The sequence below is a fragment of the Neofelis nebulosa genome, chromosome 6, assembly GCF_028018385.1.
Source record: "Neofelis nebulosa isolate mNeoNeb1 chromosome 6, mNeoNeb1.pri, whole genome shotgun sequence".
NCBI classification, from domain to species: Eukaryota; Metazoa; Chordata; class Mammalia; order Carnivora; family Felidae; genus Neofelis; species Neofelis nebulosa.
The window spans coordinates 10,715,033-10,739,646 of NC_080787.1; the positions used below are offsets into that span (position 1 = coordinate 10,715,033).

At 39.4% G+C, this 24,614-nt stretch overlaps 1 pseudogene; it reads left to right on the forward strand.

Annotated features, from left to right (window-relative positions):
• Positions 1–19,336: 19,336 nt before the first annotated feature.
• LOC131513707 (10 kDa heat shock protein, mitochondrial-like) lies at positions 19,337–19,655 on the forward strand (annotated as a pseudogene).
• Positions 19,656–24,614: the final 4,959 nt, after the last annotated feature.

Genomic DNA, 24,614 nt, shown 5'->3' on the forward strand with positions numbered 1-24,614 from the left:
GCACATAATTGCCAGAGTCTGGGACAAGGGTCGACACATATGCTCAGTGTTTTGCATGATACTTTGGCAAAAGTAAAATCAGGTCTCAGGCAAGCTTCTGAGGTGAGAGCCCGGCGACAGTAAGCCTAAATCACAGATAGGTCACATCACATCCATCATCGGCCCAAGGTATCCCAAGAAAGGATCCTTGAATCATAAGGGCACCATCTCTGGGATACAGGGAAGAAGGATAGTAACTGATAACTCTTCATCTGTTGCCCCCAATGCACCGACTTCTCCATGAAGAAATGGGGTGTTAGAAAGGCTTACACTGATGGATGTGTGTGTCTGTTAGGAAGGTTTGGGATGAATTGGGGTGTTTTTGTTTTTGTTTTACCTGGTCATTTAGTCATTTCCCTGAGTTTATTACCAGAGCTACAATTGAAAGAGTGGAAATAATACATAATGCCTTATACACTGAAATTAACTGAAATTAACAGATGCCCACCCCTCTCTAGTATGACATTTATACGTGAGCCTCAGAATCTGGAATGACTTGATGGAGTAGGGTGCAAAAATCTTTTCTAAATTTCATGTGCTTTGTCCACAGTCTTCCTTAAGTGATCCTTCATTTTAATCCCTTATCCTCCAGATTACTCTTCCCATTTCTAATACTATCTCAAGGGCTATATATAGGAAAACTTGTAATTAAAACTTGTGAATACATTAAAATGAATTCTAATTCCAAGAAATGTTAAAATTGGATGTCAGTAATATTCTAGGAATTTTTTTTTTTTTTTGCATATTTGTTCCTCCATGAAACAAAAACTCATGTCCCTACCAGTAGGTAATAACTATGTGAAAGAGGAAATACATTCAAAGTTTTAGCCATGGAGATATCTGGTATCATTTGTGCTGTGAATGTCCCTCCATGTGCACAATTTTTACTGACCTATTTTTATGTGGAATGCGCTAAGAGCACGAAATTTCTGTAAATCCATTAGATTACCCATCTATCCTGTTTTCTCATCTTTATTCACCTTGTGTCTCCATTAAAAGAGAAATAAGAGGTGATTCAGGTTTTCAGAATGTATACGTTTGTCACTTTCTTCTAATAGAGGGTTTTTTAGAGCAGTTTTAGGTTCAGGGCGAAATTGAGCGGGATGTATATTTCCCACATGCCCCCTACCCCCATGCGTGCACAGCCTCCCCCACTATCAACATCACTACAGTGGAGTGTACATTTGTTACCATTGATGAACCTTCAATGGCTTCTCATCATCACCCAAACTCAGTACTGTACATTAGGATTCTTCTTGGAGCTGTAAATTCTATGGGTTTTGACAAATGTATAATGACATGTATCCACTGTTACACCGTCATACAGATTAGCTTCCCTGCCCTAAAACTCCTCTGTGCTTTGTCACTTCTGACACTCAATTTTGATTAAAAACATATCTGTTGCTATTACATAAAGATATCATATATAAGGTAATCATTTTTAGTGAGATATGTTAATCCAATATAGGCTTAAGGTCTCTGTTAAATGATGCATTATTCTGTTTTGTTTATCAAATCGTATTATACACACGGTAATAAACTCCTCATTCAAATGGCCTTTAAATTCAAATCATATATTGAGATGGAATACCAACAGGGATATAAGATACTGTTTCTATGAAGGATAGTCATTGCTAAGAAATATTTCCCCATTTCAGCTTCAAAGTGTCACCTGAGGGAACATTCTGGTTTCCAGAAATAAAGCCATTTTCATTATTTCCACTCTAACAATACAGATCCAGATGTCATAAACTCAAGAGTGTTTCACGGGCCTTGAGTCCCCTGGTATGTTCCCTTTGAATAGGATTCCGTGGTCAAATGCATTTCAGAAATAGTGCATATTATAGTTTTGGAGGGTTTTTTTTTTTTTTTGAGATTTACAGTATATATCAGTCATTTACAAATTCTGTGAACCCCCACACCAAAATAACTTGTTTAATTTCACTTAACCCAGCACTTTCCAAACTTATTAATCATGGAACACTTCACTCTAGGGATTTTAAAAAAGCATAGCGCAGACCGGCCGCATTAAAATTCTCGGGGGAATCGTTTAACGGTGCAAATTCTAGTAAAACAAAATAGAAAAATAAGATAATGCATATCACCATTAATATTTTTTAAATGCATGTGTAATTTACTGTTTTATAGTTTACTTTGCCCTGTATTGTATTTTAGTATTATACGGATGCTTTAAAATTGGGAATCTGAGTTGCCATGTTCTGCACTTAATGGAGTTCTTTGGACGTCTCACCAATTTTTTTCATTAATGGTCGCAATAAACTTGTGGTAGTACACATTCCAAAACTATGAGCAAAGAACTCAAAAGCAATAACCACAATACTTACACTAAAATATATTAACACGCGTACAGAGAGAGTTTGATTGCCTAAAATGTATATCCTGCAAGAAAGAGTCTATCAAACCCAAATATGTAAGTGTTTAAAACAATCACAGAAACGAGAAGATTACAGATTCCAATTATGTATGTTTAAACTAAAAGTGATGGCATGAGATGCTTCACCTGTAAACAATTACTTATTTTCATCATCTCTGTAATGGGATGAATAGTTGATAAGAAAACCATTACATAGTATGTATAGCTCACCTAGCCCCACACCTAGCATTTAATCATGTTTCGAAATGAATAAATTTTATAAAAATTCCCTACTAAATAAATCATTGCAAAGTTTTGTTGCACATACACTGTTAATCATATGTACGTAAGTATATTCAGCCTAAGGAACAGGTAATGCTCAAGTGAAATAAGAATGATCAATATATTCCCAACTTTTAATTATGCTTTCTATTCCAAAATGGAACCATTCACATGAAGGCTTTGATCACAACTTACCCACAAAATAGATTTTCTGTAGATTGTCATAATTAGGGTCTGTATCAAAGTTTTCTGGTATGATATGGACATCAAAATTATGATTGCCAGAAATGTATATATCCAAAGCATATATCTATAGTCATGTAAAGAACCTAAAAGTACACAATTTATGTCTTTGTTAGTTTCCTTTTTTCAGGTATCCTCTCCTTCCCAATTCATGGATCCATTTCAATTGCTAATAAATTCAGTCTGGCAAAGACCACCCAGACTCCATCATAAAATGGTGGCTGCATATACATAACTCATTTCTTGACAATGTTATTCCTGTGGGAAATAGCTAATACGACCGTAAATACTATAGTGAACTCTCCAGAACAGTATCAAATCAAGAGAATGAATGGCTTTTTACACTTACTGATTGCCTTTTTAAGATACAATTTTATTTTGTTAACAACACATTCATTAAAGAAACATAGGAATTACAGAGAGGTAAATAAAAACCATCTATAACGGTAGTGCAGATCAATGACCTAGTAACATTTTGGTGAATTTTTCTGTGTACACACAGTAGAAATGTATTATGTGTATTTTTGATTTATATATAACATTTATAACATGTGATGTATGTGTACCAATTTTTTAGAGTGGTGGAAATATATGAATACTTTATATACTTTGTCCTGTAAAAATGTTCCCATTACCATATAATGATCGCAACCAAAAGTTCTTTTTTATACAAAATTCTTGGCAATCTTGGATATTGTTAAAAATCTTTGCCTATCTCAGGGCAACTGGCTCAGTTGGTTGAGCATACAACTCTTGATTTTAGCTCAGGGCATGATCCCAGGATTGTGGGATTGAGCCCCACATAGGGCTCTGCACTGAGTGTGGACCCTGTTTAAGATTCCCTCTCTCTCTCTCTCTCTCTTCCTTTCCCCTGCTGATGCTCTTTCAAAAAAAAAAAAAGGTCTTCGCCTATCTGAAAAAAAACCACCCCACTTCATTCTTGTGTTAACTTGCTTTAGTTTGACTACTAGTAATGCTGAACACATTTTGATAAAATCATTAGCCTTTTTCATTTTGTGAATTGTTATATCATGACCTTTGCCCATTTGTATTGGAGGTTTGTCATTATATTTTTACTTTTATTTTTTTAGAGAGAGAATGAACAAATGGGGGAGAGGGGCAGAGGGAGACAGAATCTCGAGCAGGCTCCATGTTCCGTGAGGCTGCCCGATGCAGGGCTTGATCCCACAACCCTGGGATCATGACGAGAGAGCTGAAATCAAGCGCTGGATGCTCAACCAACTGAGTCACCCAGGTGTCCTTGTCATTATCTTTTTATATCTTTATTTATAGAACTTCTTTATGCATTAAAAATATTAACTTTTTGCATTAAACATGTTTTGAAAATATTTCCCAGTTTACCTACCGACATTTTCCCCAAAATTTATTATCAAAGCACTTATTTATCAGCATTTGTAATTTTTAAAAAAGTCCCTGGGGCACCTGGGTGGCTCAGTAGGCTAAGCATCCGACTTCGGCTCAGGTCATGATCTCACAGTTTGTGGGTTCGATCCCCGCATCGGGAGCTGTGCTGACAGTTCAGAGCCTGGAGCCTGTTTCCGATTCTGTGTCTCCCTCTCTCTCTGCCCCTCCCCTGCGTATGCTCTGTCTCTGTCTCAAAAATAAACATTTAAAAAAAAAAAAGGCCCTTAATTTCTGAAATCCCTATCATATGAATAATATTACTAACTAGTATAATGGCTTTCACCTTAAGAACACTTCATCCCTGTATTTTTTGGTTTGTTTGTTTTTCATAGTCGTGAGATCATGACCTGAGACGAAGTCGGACGCCCAACCAACTGAGCCCCCAGGTGCCCCTGGGCATGTTAATTCAAAAGAAAGTTTAAAATAGCTTAATAAAATAAGACAATATGTATCAAAGAAAAATTACAAACTTTGGAAGGGAAAAGAAACACAAATATTTTAAACATTAAGAAATATTCTTACTAATTGAGCATAATTTTGGTTCTATGTTCCTGTCAACCAAAGCAAAATAAAAATACTACAGCCATTTTAATATTTTAATGTAATTTTTAATCTATTTTTTAAAATATTTTTCCTAGAATGCAATTCTAAATGATCTGAGGGATTTTGATGCAAGGGACAACTGGATTCTTTCTTTCATTCATTCATTCAGTTCATCATGCTTGAGTGCCTGGTATGTGCCCTGCTGAGGCTCTGGCCTTCACTATGAGATTATTAGTCTTTGGGCTCTGAGCACAAGTGTCTCCCCCATTAATGAATCATGATTCAATCTATTTCTCCATCTGTCTTAACCCAAGTAAAATACTTAGAACAAAATTGATGAGGCATAATATTTGTGTTTCTTTTGGACGCAAAAAAATAGGGAACAGTGCAAGGTAGATTATTTATTTATTTATTTATTTAAAATTTTTTTTTTAATGTTTCTACTTGTTTTTGAGACAGAGACAGAGCATGAATGGGGGAGGGGCAGAGAGAGAGGGAGAGACAGAATCGGAAGCAGGCTCCAGGCTCTGAGCCGTCAGCCCAGAGCCCGACGCGGGGCTCGAACTCACGGACTGCAAGATCGTGACCTGAGCTGAAGTCGGACGCTTAACCGACTGAGCCACCCAGGCGCCCCGATTGTTTTTTTAATTGACTCACCGGAAAGATACTGGCGTCTCTTACAAAATCCAAGAGATGTTGAACAAGCAAGTGTCAGAAATGACGGAAGTCAAGGCAACTCCAGAGCCTCAATGTCAAGAGTTTGTATGTCTGTACATCTTCCTTCCAGAGCAGTACATTGGACCCTGACTACATACCAGACAAGACCTTTCTGAAGTACCATATCCAGGCTCATCACAAACCAATTAAATCAGTTTGGGGCCAAGGCCGACTCAATAGTATAGTTTAAGAGTTCTGGGTGATATTAAAGTGCAGTCATTGTGGAACCACTCTAAAGGGCTGCATTTAATATAAAGAATTATGCTGAAAACACTGCTATTTCAGTGTTTCTCTTAGTTGAGCATTCAGAATCCCACGGACAAAGAAGGTAATTGGTCCAATTTGGCAAAAAGGTACACCACAGCTGAATCAGACATGGCCCTAGGGGAGGCTCATGAACCAAAACACGGCTTCAAGTAGGGGGACCAGCTGTCCTGGTTGCCTGAGACCGAGCAGTTTCACAGGATGTGAGACTTTGAGTACTAAAACTGGTCAAGCAGGTAAACCAGGGCAATTGGTCACCCTTTCAGGGAGCCACACTTGTGGTACAGAGGAGGGAGAAATTCTCAGGAGTGGGACAAGGTAGTTGAATACCTCAAGAGTCCTGCATCACATTGGGAAATCTTCATATTAATAGTGTCATTTGAAGTGTCTTATGACTCATGGTTGGGGGGGTGGGCAGGGGGTAGGGAGGAAGGGATGGAAGGGGCCGTGGATGTGGTGATTCCCCTGAAGAACTACCAAAAGTAAAAGTTTAGCAACATCTCACCATACTTAATGCAGTATATTGCAAAGAATAGGTACAACTGAAGTAAGTTTGGTGAATTAGATTCCAGAAACTCTTTTATGGTTTTAATATACCTAACAGCAAAAATCTTAAATATATACAGTGAAAAAATTTTTGTATAAATCCTGCGCGAAAGCTCTAGACTACTTGAAGTCTACTTCATAACCGAAACTAAAAATCACACACGTAGAAATGCCAAATGTGTCACAAATGTTATCTGTGACAGCCAAATGTCATCCTTTTCCACATTTTAAAATGCAAACATTAGAAGAAGTGGGACATTTTAACTTAAAAATGGCATGCTATTTCCGGTGTCTCTCTCTCTCTAGGAGTCAGGCTTGGCTGAATGACTTTTTTTGTTGTTAATCTTAATTGTTTTTAATTCAGTGGGCCAAAGGGCTACTCAGTCATAAGGCAATGGGAACAGGAGAGGTACAAACACTCATATGGGAGATTTTTATGACTGTAATAGCATTATCTACAAAGAGAAGATCACAGGAGCTCCTTAAATTATAAACTCTGTGATGAACATAAATCATCACTCAGTACAATGGGCCTCCTAGAAACCTACTGCATAGCTTCTAGGAGAAAGATCTAGAGGTCCCTAGGACTCTCGAACCAAAATAAACAGTGCCAATGGTACCAGGCATTGGGGAACACAAAATATAATTTGTTGTCTATAAGGATGCTGGGTAAGTCGAAAATTCCCTTCAGCAATACAAAGGAGGGGTCTGCAATAGATTTAATGCTGGAAGTTTAACACTGACTCAAGATATACCCTGCAAAGGAAAACCAGTGTCCTTGGAGTATGGAAGGAAGGACTAATCAATATAATACTGAACGAAGCTAACAATGAATGCCATCCAACTGATGGGAAGCACAGCTACAGACCTCCCAGTTGATGCACACACAAATTACTGCCTGTGATATATGTTTTTGAGAAATGCATTCTAAGAAATAATCTTGCCGTGTGAGTCTGAAAGCAGACAGGTCTCATGATTTCGGTGCTCCAGAAGAGATTATAATCAGGTGGACAATAAATCTTAAAATCTCAGACAAAGACTAACTACAAATAAACAGAGGGTAAGGGCAATGCTCCTTCCAAGGAGACCTATGGCTTTTCTGAGCGATAGTTTTCTGGACTGCCTACATTCTAAATTTTTAATTCCTTAATTAGGCCATGGGAAATGGTTTATACTCCTGAAAATATTCAAGTGATCAATTAATATGGTAGGCCAGAAGTCAAAAAGAGAAAGCAGGATAAGACTGACGGTTGGTCTCCCGACTAAAACTGATTCCGTTAATATTGAAAAGAGATAAATAAAATAGTTCAGATTAACAGTATAGTTTAATGAGCTGAAAAGAACTTGCCTGGTTGGATTTTCCCCCGATCTGCAATGTTTATTGCCTCGGCACTTATACGAAGTGTACTTCTCTATAGAAAGCACAAGCCCCTGTTAAAACAGACTTCTCAAAGAAAACCAGAGATCCAAGTTATTAGGGAAACCATAAGGCATTTTTCCATCTCTTCCTTTGTTGCAATTTGCTGGGGCTGTTTTTGTTTTGAGAGGGTTTAGATGGTCGTTGAATCCTCTCCACATTTTGTTACGACCTGCCTCACTTCTCTGGAAACGAGGCCCCCTGTCAGAGCATTCATTTGAGCTCTTATTTGGGGGACTTCCCCTCCTTTGTCCTCACTTCCCTTTCGTTTCCAACTATAGACGAAAACCAGGTTCCTGGGGGAGCTTACCGTACTGAATTCGTGTTGTATCCGGTGCCCGGAACAGCGAAAGGTAGGTGCCATTTGGGTTAGCTCATCTAGTGCTCGCTTCGGCAGCACATATACTAAAATCGGGTTAGCTCATCTAAGAACACCTGTTCTCTGACTGAGTAGCACATGTCTGTGACCACCTGAGGCCCGTGTCAAGTGCACGATCACAACAGAGGTTTTGCACAGGCCGTGTGGCTGAATGCAAGTTTTGTTTCCCTGGCTCTTTTGTACCGACGCACGATGACAAGGGCTTGGCTCATCAGGGTGACCACATCTACAAGCTCGGTGCCTCCGGTTCTCTGTCTCAGGACCCTGGTGGCTCAGCTTTATCTCCCACTGAGGTTCTAAGCCCATGACATATATAGACTCTGGACCCACAGATCCACGGGTAAAACTTTCAGAAAAGAGAAAGCAAACAAAATTGCTTTCTTTCTCTTTCCCATTTATCATTAAGTCGAAAGGAAACAAATTGTTTGAAATCTTAGCACTCCTGCTCAGAAAAGCTCCTTAACTAATTCCCATGGACAACTAAAAGCCTAATGCTCCTGCACTCATGCAATCCTGTTCCAAATCCCAATGGGCTAAGATCTGAACAAGCATCAGGAAGAGGCTGACTGAGTCACGTGACCTCATTCTCCATTCATTTACAAACCTGACGGATTTCTGCGTTGTCCAGCTGGTCAGTATTTTGCAAATGGGTATAAAAGTGTGGACTCTCCGCGTACTTTTTTAAACCTGAAAGTAAATTCCAGAGGTGTAGGACACCAGGGACCCCCGAAGGGCCTCTCGCGGCACACACTTGCCTAAGCTGTCCTTCTAGGGAGCAGGGACAGGCCTGGCCTTGCACTAAAATATCCTGCTGACAGAGCATCGCAGAGAGACTCCTGGGTGATCCTCTGTAGGAACTTAAATCAAAGAGTCCAATCCACGGATCTTAAGGCAAAACCCGTAAAGCCCTCAAATGCATGCCCAAACCAAATCTTCAGATACACGGAAAGAAAAGATAAGGCAGCTTCGAGAAATGAAAGAAGTAAAAAGCTACCTGGGGCTGTGAACTTGCTGTCATTCGCCAGGAACAAATTAGAGGGAGACGGCAGGGTTTGGGGGAAGACAGGAAAGGCTATCACAGACATTGTCTTCTGAGGACCACAAATCAACCAAGTTAAAAAAAAAAAAAATCTAGTCACAACTTAGAGAAGGGAAATTGAAGCCAAATAATTAAATCCGTTGTCTTTACGGGACACCACACTTGTCCTAACTGATGATATTTTCATGGTCTATCTAAATATTTAGGACTGTTATAAATCCACAGCTTTGCAACAAGATAGTAAAAAAGCATGTTCACAAGGCTGCCCAAAATGTCATATTTAGGGGGTTGGACTCTTTCTGGCAAAACAATTACATCCCCGAAACTACCTGAACACGTTTTCCAAGAGTGCTGCGTAATCCCTAAAACAGAAAGAGATGGCCTGTGAGAGCTAGGCTTACCCCGCTAAGGGCTTTGGGGAAACAGCCGTTTCCAGAGCAATGAAAGTAGTGGGGGCAAATAAGAGAAGAGGAAAATAAATACGAGGAAGAGATTAGAAAGGAAATAATTACTTTTGAAAAATCTAATGTCTGTAACTTAGGACCACACAGGTCAGCATGACCTGGAGGGATTCCATTTTGCTGACCCTGTCCTTTCCCCAGGGCATGGAGAACGGACCTTTAGGTCAGGCGGGACCTCGGGAGCTGGTGGGGACTGCGGGCCAAGAGGTGACTCATGAAGTGCGCGTAGGAAGGGTGAGGTTGCCATGGCTTTCTGACCTAAGCAGGATGACTCTGCAAGGATTGCACAGGTGGACTGGTCCCACCTGTCCCCGCTTTTCTCCATGGAAATGAGCTGTCTTTTGGGGTGTACAAGTGGAAAAACATAAATCCTGATACTGATGGAGTTACCTTTACTTTTTTACACATACTATTGCATGAGGCCCACTAAATACTGATAGACTGCAGTCTTCATGGTGAAACTCAAAACTACTAAATCAGGGTCACTTTTTTTTAAAAAAAATTTAGCGTTTATTTATTATTGAGAGACAGAGAGACACAGAGCATGAGCCGGGGAGGGGCAGAGAGAGAGGGAGATGCAGAATCCGAAGCAAGCTCCAGCCTCCGAGCTGTCAGCACAGAGCCTGACGCCAGGCTCGAACTCACAAACCGCCAGATCGTGACCGCAAGATCGTGACCTGAGCCGAAGTCGGATGCTCAACCGACTGAGCCACCCAGGGTCACTTTAAGAAAGGTGTCCAATACAGATTCCCCCGTGGAATGCTAATATACTTAAAATTCTGCCTGGTTTTACAGGACAGTGATGGCCTTTTTACATCAGTTGGCCCCTATCTTCACTCATCTAGTAGCTGATTTAAAACAAAAAATCTGGGGGCGCCTGGGTGGCTCAGTCGGTTAAGCGTCCGACTTCAGCTCAGGTCACGATCTCACGGTCAGTGAGTTTGAGCCCCGCATCGGGCTCTGGGCTGATGGCCCAGAGCCTGGAGCCTGCTTCCGATTCTGTGTCTCCCTCTCTCTCTGCCCCTCCCCCGTTCATACTCTATCTCTCTCTCTGTCTCAAAAATAAATAAACATTAAAAAAAAATAATAAAAAATAAAACAAAAAATCTGAAATTGTTAAACAATTTAATAGGATTAAATCCACCCCAAATACAGTCCTGTCCATACTGTGTCTTGTCCATACTGTGTGTGGTAATAGGAGTTACTGAAAATGAGCTTGAAAGCTCTTTCTTTCCATCCTCAACCTGAAAAATACCACCACCCGCTTATTGCATCCAAAGCTGTATTTGTGGGGGAGCCCCGGTGGCTCAGTGTGTTAAGCATCCGACTTCAGCTCAGGTCATGATCTCGAGGTCTAGGAGTTTGAGCTCCAGGTCGGGCTCTGTGCTGACAGCTCGGTGCCTGGATCCTGCTTCAGATTCTCCACCCCCCTCCCTCCCTGCCCCTCCCCCACCTGCCCTCTGTCTCTCTTTCTCTTTCTCAAAAACAAACATTAAAAAACATTTTTTTTAAAAATGCAGTGTTTTATTTATTCAGTTGCCTTTAGAAAAGTTCTCACTCCATACATGTAATTATCGATGCCAAAGGATACCAATGTCACTCTCTGGCTTTCAGAATCCTTTCGAAGGACAGATTCCACAAGTCTCTTAACACCACCGGTGTATAACTGATGACAGCTCCCCAGCTTAAGCAGCCCAAAGCTGTGATTTCCTGCACAAAACATATGGAAATCAAACTCTCTGTCATCACCTGCTATCCCTGGGACAGGTTATCACCCTGTGGACCTCCGCAGGGACTCTCATGGTGCTGAACTCCAGAAGAAGATTCAAGAAATTCACTACCTCATTTTCAAGGTGTGAATATATCCCATCATTATACATTACTTACTGAGCCTAGCAGGGCACCTGGCACCTATTATGACACAGGGCATTTTTATAGAAATTCTGAACCTAACTAGAGCCATCCCCCACCCAAGGGAAAGAAAAGACTACAGGCGCCAACATGTGTTGGAAAAGTTATTAGAATTCTGCCTTCAACCCATCACTTACCTACAGATCGGAGACAACCTCTCTAGCGCTACAAATGAGCTTTGAAGACAAGAGAATTTCACTTTTATACATAAAAAAGACCAAGTTTAAGAATCTTCTTTGTCCAAATTTGTGCCTCCCATTAGATTGACAGAACTAAAGCTATTTAGGATTTAGGGAGTATTTAGTGAGACAAATGACCATCCCGACACTAACATGCATTGAACACAACCCATTGCTTTCTTAATATCTCATTTTGCCATATTTCCTGACCCCAACCCTTGAGTAGGTGCTTAGAAGAATTTTACATCTCTTTAAGCATTCTTAGCCCTTGAAAAACATTGAGTTGAATCACATTTATGAGTAGATATAAAAGCTGATCTGTCTTCAAAATGTAATCTACACTGACACATCCGTGTCAGAAATTTTAAGTAAATCGTCTGTAATCAGTTTACACTATTAGTGAAATGGAATGGCATCATTCTTTTATGTTTCCAGGTGACTATATAAATGCATTAGAACACTACAAGCTTCATTTGTCAGGGACACTACAAGATTCATTGGAATAGGCGATGACAGATTCACTTGTATTGGGATGTGTGTTGGCAAGTACCTTCCCCGGCTTCTGAGGATGCTCATTTTATTTATTTGTCTTTATATAAGTGCTAAGCCCAAAATGGAGCTGAAACTCACGACCCCGAGATTCAATAGTCACATGTTCTTTTTTTTTTTTTTTTTTTTTTTTTTATTTATTTTTGGGACAGAGAGAGACAGAGCATGAACGGGGGAGGGGCAGAGAGAGAGGGAGACACAGAATCGGAAACAGGCTCCAGGCTCCGAGCCATCAGCCCAGAGCCCGACGCGGGGCTCGAACTCACGGACTGCGAGATCGTGACCTGGCTGAAGTCGGATGCTTAACCGACTGCGCCACCCAGGCGCCCCAATAGTCACATGTTCTACTAACTGGGCCAGTTAGGTGCCCCTGACGATGCTCACTTTAAATTGATTTTCTCATTAAAAAAAAAATTCTCTTTAAATTACTTGCTTCCGTTTTCTCCATGGCTCACCTAAAAGTTAACTGAAAGGGAAAGAGTGAGATATGAAAATAATACACAAAATAAGAAAAAGAGAGGACTATTCATCAATATTGATGAAATTCAAAAAACACATACAACTAGTTTTCTGAATCTGATACTAACACAAAATCTGAAAACATGGATTTTCATGGATCCATGAAATTTGAAACATGGAAAATTGAAAACATGGATTCTAAAATATAAAATTTACTCTGGAAGTGATAAGGAGCGAAACAGTTCAAATACAAAGAAAAGAAATAGAGAAATTGATCAAAAGTCTAGTTTCTCCTTTCACTAAAGGCACAAGATACACAAGGTGTCATAGGGGAATTTTACAAACTCTTAAGAGCAACTGATTCTAATGCTACTTACTTTGTTCCAAAGCACAGACAGGGAAGAAAAATATGTAAGTAATGAGGTATAAAAACCATGGTTATTGAAACCCAATAGAGATTACACAAGAAAGGACTTTTCAGACTAGTCTTACTCATGAACACTGAGTAAGTCCTGAGTGAGTAAGGGTACCGATTTCAGAAAGGCAAAAGCAGATTTTAGGGGAATGCGATCTAGTTGGAAGGCAGTCCCACAGGAATGCCCAGAAGCTACAAGGAAAATGTCCTAAGATAAGAGTATCTCAGGTTCATTATTTACTAATAGATTGAATCTTCTGAGCAAGTACACAGCAGCAGGAATTTCAAGAACTGGTTTTCAAAATGTAGCCTGCAAATTACCTGCACAGGATGCCCTGACATGCAGGTTATAGACGGAAGATTCAGGAAACTGCCCCCACACTTGCTGAATGAGAGTCATTTAGGGTTGAGGCCCAGGAATCTGACTTTTAGCAACTTTTAACGGATCCTTCTGACCACTAAAATTTAACCACTGTAATGTGCAAACAGTATGGCTCTACCCATGCTTCCTACTACACAGAATAAGGCTATTTGCAATATTGACTTTATCAAATGAGGCATTACAATTACCAAGGAACATTACTTTCATTTGCCAGGATTTGTTAGTCCATTTATGATTATGGGTCTGTCATAGTTATTTTGCAATGCTTATTTTTTAGGCAAAAGTTTATAAATATGAACTAAAATTGCTATTTTATTTTAACGTTTGTTTATTTTTGAGAGAGAGTGAGGGAAGGGCAGAGAAAGAGGGAGAACCAGAATTCAAGGCGGGCTTCACACCGTCAGCACAGAGCCCGACGTGGGGCTCGAACCCACAAACCGCGAGATCATGACCTGAGCCGAAGTGGTACACTCGACCAACTGAGCCACCCAGGCGCCCCAAAAATTGCTATTTTAATATGCTTGTTTAGTAGAAACCACCTTCGCTAGCCTTTTTTCCTATTGACTCATCTTCATTATGATATAATACAAAATGACATTCATTCATTAACAACTATTTACATACTAATTAATAATCTAACTTACCAATACTAGGTGCTGTTTAAAATAATGCACTATTTTTCTATGTACCATATTGTTTTCCTTCTTCACATCAGTGAAAGAATTTTAATAATCACACTGCCTCTCAATTTTAAATAATTCTTCATTTTTAATATAGTGTCTTACATCAGTTATAGCTACATGACCTACACCTAATTCGCTAAACAGATGTGGCTGAGGATCTCAGCACTATTTTGCTTCCACAAACATTTTCTGTAGAATAGATTACACTCAATCAAGTCGTAACATCACAAAACGGCATTTTCCTGGCCAGTTTTTGCGGGCAAATTTCCTATTTGTTATAGAAGTCATTCTTTGTTTTGTCTCATGCGATTGATTTCTTATCCCATTCTTTTAAAAAGGAAGTACATTCTTCTTAACGTAGAGACTTTCATTCACTCAGCCTCTCAACGTTACCAGACAATCGTTACTGGTGAGTGGCTGGGAGAGAAAAGAGGACAATATCAAGTTCCCACCCTCATGTAACTGACGTTCATTTTCATTATTTCATTAGTATATTTGTAATTTTTGACTATGGATAGCATGGATATTATTAGTACCCATTATTAAATTATAGTACCCTATAATTAAATGCATTAATCTTATTTAGAATATAGTATCTGTTGCTAAGGTGGTTGATGAGAACTAGCTAATCTTTATCATGTAAATTGAAAACAAGAGGTTTGCTTCCTTCCTTTTACTTTGGGTAGAAACCCTGAAGGCAGAGAGGGAGGAGATGGTGGAGGAAGAGGGTCCTGAGCTCACCCCCCACACACACACACAGTGGGGCGACAAACACATGTAATGCAATTCACTATGAAAATGACCAGAACACTAGCAGAACAGTCCTTTCCCAAGTAACGACATAAGGAAAGCCACGTGGAGAAGGGTGGGAGGGGCAGAGACGAGGTGGGAACCAAACACCCCTGTGAGGACACCCACAAAGAGAAGGAATAGCATGGCCACAGAGGTCCTCACTGAGGAGTGAGGGGAGCGAGCCCCACGCTGGGCACCCCTCACCCTGGAGAACTGAACAGACAAAACAAGCCCCCATAACATAGGGCGTGGAAAATCAGTGGCGCTCATCTCCAGGGAAGCCAGAGGGCCCTTGAAAACCAAGGACCAGCACGTTAGATCACTTGGTCAGAGACCCAGCAAAGCAGCAGCTATTGGAAAAGCACCTGGGTTATATGTGAAGGAGGTGTATTGACTAATGTTAGGGCAGGTGCTGGAGAGGCAGAAATCTGTAGGAGCTTTCACTGGGGAATAAAAAAAAAAAACAGTGCTAGCAGCCATCATTTTCTTGCCTGTCCTGTCCTTCCTGGACACCTGAAGGAGCCACTGACACTTCTGGCTGGCTCTGTGGATCCCAACTCATTCTCCCCTGCAAACAGGCCCACTCAAACTATCTGTCCCCGCTAGCCCCATCCAAAGCAGTTCCCACCCTGCCACATCTGGTCGGCAGCCTAAGAGGGGACCAGAGTCCCCTCGAAATGACTACCTCCCACCACACTGAGGAGGCAGTGCTGGCAGGGACCAGCATCCCTCTGAAGTGACTCCTGCCCCAGAGAGTTGGGGGCCAGCCCTGTTCACCAGCGCCTCCAAGAAGTCATGGCCAGTCATTACAGCCAGTCGGGCTGGGGGCCAGTGTCACCTACCGGAATGCCCACAGCAATTGTACCCATTGCAAAAGGAGGGTACGTGCAGCCCACAGAGGGGACACTCCTGGTTCTGGTGACCAGGGGGGACTGTGCTCCTGGGCCCCACTACACACCTACACACGGCCACTACTTTCAAGACCAGTAGACGGAACTGACCGACAGAACACATAGCAACAAACATATGGAGTCAGGCAAAATGAGGACACAGAGAAAATGTATGGCAAACAAAAGAACAAGACAAAACCTGAGAAAAATAAATGGAATGGAGATAAACTATCTACGTGTTAAAGAGTTCAAAGCAATGGTTGTAAAGATTCTCAGCAGAATACAGAGTGAATGACAGAAAATATGAAAAGGCAGGGGCACCTTGGGAGGCTCAGTCGGTTGGTGTCTGACTTCCACTCAGGTCATGATCTCAAGGTTAGTGAGTTTAAGCCCTACATGGGGCTCACTGTTGTCATTGCAGATACCTGCTTCAGATCCTCTGTCCCCCTCTCTCTCTGCCCCTCCCCCACCTGTGCTCCCCCCAAAGTAAATAAATATTTTAAACAAGAAAAAAGAAAACATGAAAATGAACCAACTAAAGAATACAGTAACCGAAATGAAAAATATGCTAGAAGGAATCAACAGCAGAAGCATCAAGGAGCAACATGAAAACATCAAGCATACTGACATTCACATAATTAGAGTCTCAGAAAAAGAAGAGAGAGAAAAGGGGGCAGAAAACCTACTTGAAGAAATAATAGTTGAAAGATTCCCTAACGTAGAGAAGGAAACAGACACCTAAGTCCAAGAAGCAAGGAGAATGCCCAAGAAGATGAACCCAAGGAAGGTCCACACCAAGACATATAATTTATAATTAAAATATCAAGTCCATCATAGAAAGACAAATATCATATAACTTCACTCATATGTGGAATTTAACAAACCAAACAGATGGACATGGGGAAGGGAAGGAAAATAAGATAAAAACAGGGGGGCAAAACCATAAGAGAATCTTAAATACAGAAAACAAACTGAGGGTTGCTGGAGCAGTGTTGGGTGGGGGGATGGGCAGTAAGGACACTTGTTGGGATGAGCACTGGGTGTCATATGTAAATGACAAATCACTAAATGCTACTCCTGAAGCCATTAGTACCCTATATGTTAACTAACTTGGATTTCAATAAAAAGTAAAAATTAAAAAAATGATTAAAATATCAAACATTAAAGAAAGAATCTTAAAAGCAAAAGAGAAAACAAATAGCCATAAGGCTATCAGCTGATGTTTTAGCAGAAACTTTGCAGGCTGGAAAGGGGTGGCATGATATATTCAAAGTGATGAAAAGAAAAAAAAAGTACAACCAGGAATACTCTACCCGGCAAGGTTATCATTCAGAAGTGAAGGAAAGATAAAGAGTTTCCCAGACAAACAAAAGCTAAAGGAGTTCATCACCAGGAAACCAGCCTTACAAGAAATGATAAGGGAGTTCTTTAAGCAGAAAGGAAAAGGCCATAACTAGAAGAAAATTCTGAAAGAAAAAAAAATTGCGGGTAGAAGTAAGCATAGAGTAAAGGTAATGGATCAGTACCTTGTAAAGCTAGTATGAAGGTTTAAAGATAAAACTAGTAAAATCAATTGTATTTACAAGAATTGGTTAGGGGATATATATATATATATACACATATAAATATGTGTGTATGTATATATATATATACACATATAAATACATGTATATGTATGTGTATATATGTATGTATATATATACACATACATATACATGTATATATATAAATGTGGAGGGGCGAATAAGAATATAGTGCTTTTAGAATGTGTTTGCAGGGCACCTGGATGGCTCAGTCCTCCGAGTGTCCAACTCTTGATTTTGGCTCAGGTCATGATCTCACAGTTCGTGTGTTTGAGCCCCACTTTGGGCTCCTTGCACTGACAGTGCAGAGCCTGCTTGGGATTCTCTCTCCCTCTCTCTCTCTCTGCCCCTCCCTGCTCATGCTCTTTCTCAAGATAAATAAAAACAAACAAACAAACAAACTTAAAAAAATGTGTTTGTATGTAAGTGACCAACAGCTTAATATAGACGGTTATTTACATAGGATGTTATTTATGAACCTCATGGTAACCACAAACCAATAACCTATGATACACACACACACACACACACACACACACACACACACACACACACACACAAATCCCAGCATGACAGTAAATAAAGTCATAAATCACAAGGGAAGAGAGCAAAATAAAGGAATAGAGAAGCATTGAAAAACAACCAGAAAACAATTAACAAAATGGAAATAAGCACATACTTATCAATGATTACTTTAAATGTAAATAGACTAAATATTCCAATCAAGAGACACAGGATGATGGCATTAACAACAGCAACAGGGGTGTGCAGGTGGTGCAGTTGCTTAACTGTCTGACTCCTGATTTCACCTCAGGTCATGATGTCATGGTTTGTGAGTTTGAGGCCCATAGCAGGCTCTATGCTGATGGTGTAGAGCCTGCTTAGGATTTTCTCCCTCTTGCTGCTCCTCCCCTACTCAGGCTGGCTGTCTCTCTCTCTCAATGTAAGTAAATAAATAAACTTTAAACAACAACAACAACAACACAACTATGTCTGTCTCTCACCTGCCCACAAGAACCTCGATGCAGACCTAAACACATACAAACTGAAAGTGAAGGATGGAAAAAAGATAATTCATGCAAATGGAAGTAAAACAGTAACAAAAAGCCAGGGTAGCAATACTTACACCAGACAAAACAGACTTTAAAACAAAGACTGTAATAAGAGACAAAGAAGGGCATTACATAATGATAAAGGGATGAATCCAACAAGAGGATATAATAATTGTAAAATATCTCTGCAACGAACAGAGGAACACCTAAATATATAAAGCAAATATTAACAGACAAAAGGAAAAAATTGACAATAATACAATAATAGTAGAGGACTTTAACATGCCACGTATATCAATGGATAGATCATCCAGACAGAAAACCAATAAGGAAACAGTGGCTTTGAATGACACACACTGGACTAGATGGGCTTAACAGATATATACAGCACATTCCATCTCAAAACAGCAGAATAAACATTTTTTTTCAAATGCACATGGAACGGTCTACAGGATAGCTCACATGTTAGGCCACAAAAAATGTCTCAATAAATTTAAGAAGACTGAAATCATAGTAAGCATCTTTTTTGACCACCACAGAATGCAGCCAGAAGTCAATTATAAGGAAAAATCTGGAAAAAGAACATGAACACATGGACACTAAACAACATGCTACTAAAATCCAGTGGGTCAGGTCATGTGGCCCGTGGGTTGGACTAATGGTATCCTTGCAGTGGTGGCAGCTCCAGAACCAAGTCATGGTGGCCGGAGTCATGGCAGGACAGACATTTAGAAAGTTTCTTCCCCTATTTGACTGAGTTTTAGTTGAAAGGAGTGCAGCCAAACTGTAACCAAAGGAGGCATTATGCTTCCAAAAAATCCCCAAGAAACTAGTGCAACCAGACACAGTAGCTGTTGGATCAGGCTCTAAAGGAAAGGGTGGAGAGATTCACCCAGTTAGTGTGAAAGTTGGAATTCGAGTTCTTCTCCCAGAATATGGAGGCACCAAAGTAGTTCTAGATGATGAGGATTATTTCTTATTTAGAGATGGTGACATTCTCAGAAAGTATGTAGACTGAAATAAATCATTACTGAAATGGCATCATGTGAAGATGCCCATTGCAGTGGAGCTGTGAAATCTTTCATAATGTAAATAACTTTCATGTATTTCTTTTATTTTTTTAAATGTTTTTATTTATTTTTGAGACAGAGAGAGACAGAGCATGAACAGGGGAGGGGCAGAGAGAGAGGGAGACACAGAACCTGAAGCAGGCTCCAGGCTCTGAGCTGTCAGCACAGAGCCCAAAGCGGGGCTCAAACTCATGGACTGTGAGATCATGACATGAGCTGAAGTCGGATGCTTAACCAACTGAGCCACCTAGGTGCCCCTCATGTATTTCTTTTGTAATAAACTAACGGTATCATAAATGAATAAAGAAATACATACATACATGCATACATACATACCAGTGGGTCAATGAAGAAATCAAAGAGGGAATTAAAAAAAATACCTGAAGATAAATGAAAATGGAAACACAATGTTTCCAAATCTTTGGGATATAGCTAATGCTGTTCTAAGAGGAAAGTTTATAGTAACACAGGCATATCTCAAGAAGCAAGAAAAATCTCAGATAAACAATCGAACCAACAAACCCTATGCCTAAGGAACTAGGAAAAAGCACAAACAAAGCCCAAAGTTAGTAGAAAGAAGGAGATGACCAAGATTGGAGCAGAAATAAATGAAACAGACTAAAAAGGTAATAGAAAAGATCAATGAAAAAAACTAAGAGCTAATTCTTTGAAAAAATAAACAAAATTGATAAACCTTTAGCCAAACTCATCCAAACAACAACAACAACAACAACAAAATAAAAATAAAAACAAAAACAAAAACAAAAAAACCCTGAGAGGACTCAAATAAAATAAGAAATGAAAGAAGAGAAGTTATAAGCAATACCAAAGAAATACAAAGGATTATAAGAGACTACAGTGAAACATTATATGCCAACAAATTGAACAACCTAGAAGAAATGGATAAATTGGTAGAAAAATACAATCTTCTAAGACTACATCTGGAAGAAACAGAAAATATGACATTCTGATTACCAGTAACAAAATTAAGTCAATAATGAAAAATCAGCAAGCAAACAAAAAAAGTCCAGGATCACAAAGCTTCACAGGTGAATCCTACCAAACATGTAAGAGTTAATACTTACCCTTCTCAAACTACTCTAAAAAACAGAAGAGGAAGGGATTCATTCATTTGAATTCTTCAAATTCATTCTACAAGGCCAGCATTACCCTGATACCAAAACCAAAGACACTACAAAAAAAAAAAAAAAAAAAAAAAAAAAAAAAAAAAAAAAAAAAAAAGAACATTACAGACCAATATCCCTGATGAACATTGATGTAACAATCCTCAATAAAATATTAACAGACCAAATTCAACTGTACATTAAAGGGATCATTTACCACAACCAAATGGGATTTATTACAGAGACTCAAGAATGGTTCAATATCCACAAATCAATGTGATATGACGCATGAACAAAATGAAGGATAAAAACTATAACATCATCTCAATAGATGCAGAAAAAGCATTTGATAAAATTCTATATCCATTCCTGATTTTTAAAAAAAAACCCTCAAAAAAAGTGGTTTAGGGGGAACATACCTCAACATAATAAAGGCCATATTTGATAAATGAACAGCTAACGTCATACTCAATGTTGGAAACGTGAGAGCTTTCCCCTTAAAATCAGAAACAAGACAAGAATGTCCACTCTCTCTGCTGTTAGTCATCACAGAATTGAAAGCCCTCGCCACAACAATCAGACAGTAAGAAGAAACAAAAGGCATCCAAATTGGAATGGAAGAAGTTAAAGTGTCACTACTTGCAGATGACCTGATAGTATATACAGAAAACTCCAAAAACTCCAACAAAAAACTATTAGAATAAGTGAATTCAGTTAAGTTTCAGGATACAAAATTAATATACAGAAATCAGTTGCATTTCTATACACTAACAGTGAAGTAGCAAGAAGAGAAATTAAGAAAACAACCACATTTTACAAGTGGACCAAAAAGAATAATTCTAGGAATACATTTAACCAAGAAGGTGAGAGACCTGTACTCTGAAAACCATAAGACATTGATGAAAGGAAATGAAGGCAACAAAAATAAAAGGAAAGATACACCATGTGCATGGATTGGAAGAATATTGTTAAAATGTCTATACTAACTGAAGGAATCTACAGACTTAGTGCAATCTCTGTCAAAATACTAATAGTATTTTTCACAGAACTAGAATAATTCTAACATTTGTATTGAACCGCAAATGACCCTGAATAGCCAAACAATCTTAAGATGAACAAAGCTGGAGATATCCCAATTCCAAATTCCAAACCATACTATAAAGTTATAGTAATCAAAACAGGCTGGTACTGGCATAAAAACAGACACATAAATCAATGAAACAGAATAGGGAGCCCAGAAGTATCCTCATGCTTACATGGTCAATTAATCCACGACAAGAAAGTCAAGAATATGGAATGGGGAAAAGAAAATCTCCTCAATAAATGGCATCAGAAAAACCAGACAGCCACATGTAAAGGAATGAAAGTGAACCACTTTCTTATGTTATACACAAAAATAAACTCAAAATGGATTAAAGACCTAAATGTAAGACCTGAAACCATAAAACTCCTGAAAGAAAGCAGAGGCAGTACATAAACTTTTGGACATCTCTTAGCAATATTTTCTGGATCTGTCTCCTCAGGCAAGAGAAAAAAAAGCAAAGATAAACAAATGAGACTACATCAAACTAAAAAGCTTCCGCACAATGAGGAAACCATCAATAAAACAAAAAGACAACCTACTGAATAGAAGATATTTGCAAATAACATATCTGAGAAGGGTTAATATCCAAAGTATATAAAGAACACATACAACTCAACACTAAAAAACAAAACAATCTGATTAAAAAGAGAACAGAGGACCTGAATAAAAATTTTTCCAAAGACGTACAGGTAACTAATAGACACATGAAAAGATGCTCAACATCACTCATCAGCAGGGAAATGGGAATCCAATCACAATGAGCTGTCACCTCGCACCTGTCAGGATGACCAGTATCAAAAAGACAAGAAATAACAAGCGTTGCCAAGGACGTGGAGAAAAAGCAACCCTTGTGCATTGTTGGTTTGAAATGTTCATTGCTACAGCCACTACAGAAAATGGAATGGAGGTTGCTCAATAAATTAAAAACAGAAATATCATACGATCCACTAATTCCATTACTAGGTATTTACCTGAAAAAACTGAAAACGCTAATTTGAAAAAATACATGCATCCCTGTGCATATTGTACCATTATTTGTAGTAACCAAAATATAGAACCAGCCGAAATGTCCATCAGTGAATGAATGGATAAAGAAGAGGTGGGGTATATATACAATGGAATATTACTCCGCCATAAAAGCAATCCTACCATTTGGAACGACACGGATGGAGCTAGAGGGCATTATGCTAAGAGAAATAAGTCGGCCAGAGAAAGACAGATACCACATGATTTCACTCATATGTGTAATTTAAGAAACAAAAATGAACAAACAGAAACAGACTCATAAATACAGAGTACAAAGTGGTGAATGCTAGGAGTGGGGGGGGGGTGCAGTGGAGGGGATGGGCAAAACAGGTGAAGGGGATTAAGAGGTACAAACTTCCAGTTAGAAAATAAGTCCCTGGATAAAAAGTACAGAATAGGAAATACAGTCAATAATATTGTAATTACTCCATAAGGTGGCAGATGTTAACTACACTTATGGTGAGCATTTTGTAATGTATATAATTGCTGAATCACTATGTTGTGTACCTGAACGAATATTGTATGTTGACTATACTTCAGTTTCTAATTTAAAAAAAAGAAATAAAAACTCTGTATTGACCTTAGCATGAATTATGGGTGTTCTTTAGAGGGTGCCTTTTGTCATTTCCTCACTCACAAACTTCTGAAATCCCCACCCTGTCATTTGATGTAGGACCAATATATCACAACGGTCACTAAATCCATCTGCTGGTTTATTTAGAACACCGGCAGATTTTAATGACATAGTTAAGAAAGCATTTTTAAAAGCAATACCTGCTCTCAACTTCCCCAAATCTCTTGAATGCATTACCATTACAAATGCAAAAAATATATACCTACGTTAGAAAAAAAATAACACAGATACAAACTAGATGTCCTCCGATTATCCTCATTTTTTCAAGTGAGATCGAGCCCCACAGTGGGCTCTGAACTGACAAAGCAGAGCCTGCTTGAGATTCTCTGTCCCTCTCTCTCCCTGCCCCTCTCCTGCTCACACACACACACACACACACACACACACACTCTCTCTCTCTCTCTCTCTCTCAAAATAAATACACATTTAAAAAAAGAACGTGGTCAGAGTACACATTTATTTATAATTTATTTATAATTTATATTTCTTATTAAAAAATGACGCAAATGGAAAACCAAGGCATTATGATTTCATATTAGATCATGTGTGCCAGTGTGTGTGGCAGAAAAATGACGGCATGAGTTCCTTGACACTCTTCCTATGGAGAGGAGTGTCCCCACCCCACCAGCTCTGGCCAATGGAGTATAACATAAGTGATGTGAGGCCAGTTCCTGGACCTGACCTTTAAGAAAGGGGTACTTCTTCCCTGCATTCTTAGAATCCAGTCAGTCACCAGGTGAGAAGACTACCATTCGACCATCTTGCCATGAGGAGCCCAAGCCACATCGAGAAGCTGTAGAAAATGAGACACTGCGTGCAGAAACAGAGACGGAGGAACATGGAGAAGCCAGACAGGTGCATGAAGGCACCATGGACGCAGATTCTCCAACTCCAGATGCCCCCCTGTGGAAGCGAGACGACCCGCCCAGCTGAGTCCTGTAGAAATTCCTGACCCACACACAACTGTGCACAAAATGGAATGGTTGTTTTAAAGCCACTAAAATGTCTCCTTTTATCTTGACTCCACCTCCTTTGCTTCCTGGAAATTTAAA